Here is a 3,595-nt window from a genome sequence, read left to right on the forward strand (position 1 = left end):
TCCAGCATCAGGTCTTTTCAGATGAGTCAGTTCTTTGCATCAAGTGGCCAAAGTAGTGGAGTTTCAGTTTCAGTATCAATCCTTCCAATGAATATTCAGTACTGATTTCCTTTAAGATGGACTGGTTGGATCTCCTTGCAGACCAAGTGACTCTCAAAAGTCTTCTCCAACACCACAGTTAAAAAGCATCAATTCTTTGGTACTCAGCTTTCTTTATGGTCCAACTCTCACATCCATACATGACTACTGGAAAAACCATGGCTTTGACTAGACAGACCTTTGCTGGCAAAGTAATGTCTCTGCTTTTTAATATGCTGTCTAGGCTGGTCATAAATTTTCTTCCAAAGAGCAAGCATCTTTTAATTTCATGGCTGCAGTCACCATCTGCAGTGATTTTGGAGCCCCCAAAAATAAAGTCTCTCACTGTTTCCACTGTTTTCCCATCTATTTGCCATGAAGTGATGGGACCAGATGTCCTGATCTTCGTTTTCTGAATGTTGAGTTTTAAACCAACTTTTTCACTTTCCTCTTTCACTTTCATCAAGAGGCTCATTAGTTCTTCTTCACTTTCTGCCATAAAGGTGGTGTCATCTGCATATCTGAAGTTATTGGTATTTCTCCCGGCCTTAAGAACCCCATGAACAGTATAAAAAGGCAAAAAGATAGGACACTGAAATATGAACTCCCCAGGTCAGTAGGTGCCCAATATGCTACTGGAGATCAGTGGAGAAATAATTTCAGAAAGAATGAAGAGACGGAGCCAAAACAACAACAACACCCAGTTGTGGATGTGACTGGTGATAGAAGCAAGGTCTGATGCTGTAAAGAACAATATTGCATAGGAACCTGGAATGTTAGGTCCATGAGTCAAGGCAAATTGGAAGTGGTCAAACAGGAGATGGCAAGAGTGAACATCGACATTTTAGGAATCAGCGAACTAAAATGGACTGGAATGGGTGAATTTAACTCAGATGACCATTATATCTACTACTGTGGGCAAGAATCCCTTAGAAGAAATGGAGTAGCCATCATAGTTAATGAAAAAGTCTGAAATGGCAGTACTTGGATGCAATCTCAAAAATGACAGAATGATCTCTGTTCATTTCCAAGGCACACCATTCAATATCCCAGTAATCCAAGTCTATGCCCTGACCAGTAATGCTGAAGAAGCTGAAGTTGAACGGTTCTATGAAGACCTACAAGACCTTCTAGAACTAACACCAAAAAAAAGATGTCCTTTTCATTACAGGGACTGGAATGCAAAGGTAGAAAGTCAAGAAACACCTGGAGTAACAGGCAAATTTGGCCTTGGAATACAGAATGGAGGAGGGCAAAGTCTAACAGAGTTTTGCCAAGAGAACACACTGGTCACAGCAAACACCCTCTTCCAACAACACAAGAGAAGACTACACATGGACATCACTGGATGGCCAACACCGAAATCAGATTGATTATAGTCTTTGCAGCGAAAGATGAAGAAACTCTATACAGTCAGGAAAAAAAAAAGACCAGGAGCTGACTGTATGGCTCAGATCCTGAACTCCTTATTGCCAAATTCAGACTTAAATTGAAGAAAGTAGGAAAAACCACTAGACCATTCAGATATGACCTAAATCATATCCCTTACGATTATACAGTAGAAGTGAGAAATAAATTCAAGGGATTAGATCTGATAGAGTAACTGAAGAACTATGGATGAAGGTTCATGACATCGTATAGGAAGAGGGATCAAGACCATCCCCAAGAAAATAGGTCTCTATCTTAATATCTAAGTACCAAGATACCAGAAAGGAAAGAAGAATTATCCATTGGGTAGCAGTTTTTGAGGTGTAAGTTGACTTTGAGCCTTACAGAGGATGGGGAGACTCCTGGAAGCATCTCAAACACCATTCCGTAAAGGCTTCAACTGTAGATTCTGTAAGAGACTGGAGTTAATTTGGGGAGATTTGGAAAGCTCCACAGAGAGGACCTGGGAGGATTAAGATCCCCTTGGGACTTCCTGGGTGGTTAGTGATAAAGAATCCATCTACAATGCAGGAGATGCAAGAGACATGGATTTGATCCCTGGGTTGGGAAGATCCCTTGGAGGAGGAAATGGCAACGCAATCCAGTATTCTTACCTAGGGAATTCCATGGACAGAGGAGCCTTGCAAGCTACAGTCCATGAGGTCGCTGAGTCGGACACGACTGAGCAACTGAGCATGCACTCATGAGGAAGGGTTACAAATAAAGCCCAGGGGAAGGAAGCCAGAAGAAATATGGAAGCCTCCAGATGGGGTCAGTATTTCTCTTCTATTTCATTAAAGTGCTGAAAACAATGTGTGTACATACTCCTCACTGATGGCAAACATAATTTATAAATTTTAATTGGTTTCAATTCCTTCTAAAGCAGTTTTTCCTATTTCTCCCCTCCTGGGCAGGTCCTCACTTCCAGTGATTACACTTGTGCAGAGTGTGATGCCCTCAGTATGTATGCATGGGCACAAAGGAGGTGATGGGAGAGAATGCACCTTGCTCTTTTCCCAGCTGTTTAGATATCCAAGTTCATGAAGCTCATGCTGCTGCTGCTGCTAAGTCGCTTCAGTCGTGTCCGACTCTGTGCGACCCCATAGACGGCAGCCCAGCAGGCTACCCCATCACTGGGATTCTCCAGGCAAGAACACTGGAGTAGGTTGCCATTTCCTTCTCCAATGCATGAAAGTGAAAAGTGAAAGTGAAGTCGCTCAGTCATGTCCGACTCCTCAGCGACCCCATGGACTGAAGCCCACCAGGCTCCTCTGTCCATGGGATTTTCCAAGCAAGAGTACTGGAGTGGGGTGCCATTGCCTTCTCCTAGGTACCCTCAAAAACTCAAAGAGATCTATCTTCTCTAGACACACTATAATAAAACTGTCAAAAATCAAAGACAAAGAGAACATCTTAAAATAGGAAGAGAAAAGCTTGTAACTTACAAGGGAGACTTCATAAGGCTATCAGCAGATTTTTCCACAGAAACCTCACAGATCAGGAGAGAATAGGGTGATATATTCCAAAGTGCTGGAAGAAAAAATGTCAATCAAAAATATACTATCCACCAAAAACATTCCTTCATAAGTAGAGAGATAAAGAGACTTTCCCAGACATACAAAAGCTAAAGGAATTCATTACCTCTACACCTGCCTTATAAGAAATGCTGAAAGGCATTTTTTAAGCTGAAATTAAAAGATGCTGTTGTTATTCAGTCGCCCAGTCATGCCCAACTCTTTGTGACCTCATGGACTGCAGCATGCCTCTCTGTCCCTCACTGTCTCCTGAAGTTTGCCCAAGTTCATGTCCATTGCATTGGTGATACCATCCAGCCACCTCATTCTCTGACACCCTCTTCTCCTTCTGCCCTCAATCTTTCCCAGCATCAGGGATTTTTCCAATGAGTCAGCTGTTCACATCAGATGACCAAAATACTGGAATTTCAGCTTCAGCATCAGTACTTCCAACAAGTATTCAGGGTTGATTTCCTTTGAGATTGATTGGTTTCATCTCCTTGGTGTCCAAGGGACTCTCAGGAGTCTTCTCCAGCACCACAGTTCAAAGGCATCAGTTCTTCCACTCTCTGCCT

Source organism: Bos taurus, chromosome 10 (assembly GCF_002263795.3).
Source record: "Bos taurus isolate L1 Dominette 01449 registration number 42190680 breed Hereford chromosome 10, ARS-UCD2.0, whole genome shotgun sequence".
NCBI lineage: Eukaryota > Metazoa > Chordata > Mammalia > Artiodactyla > Bovidae > Bos > Bos taurus.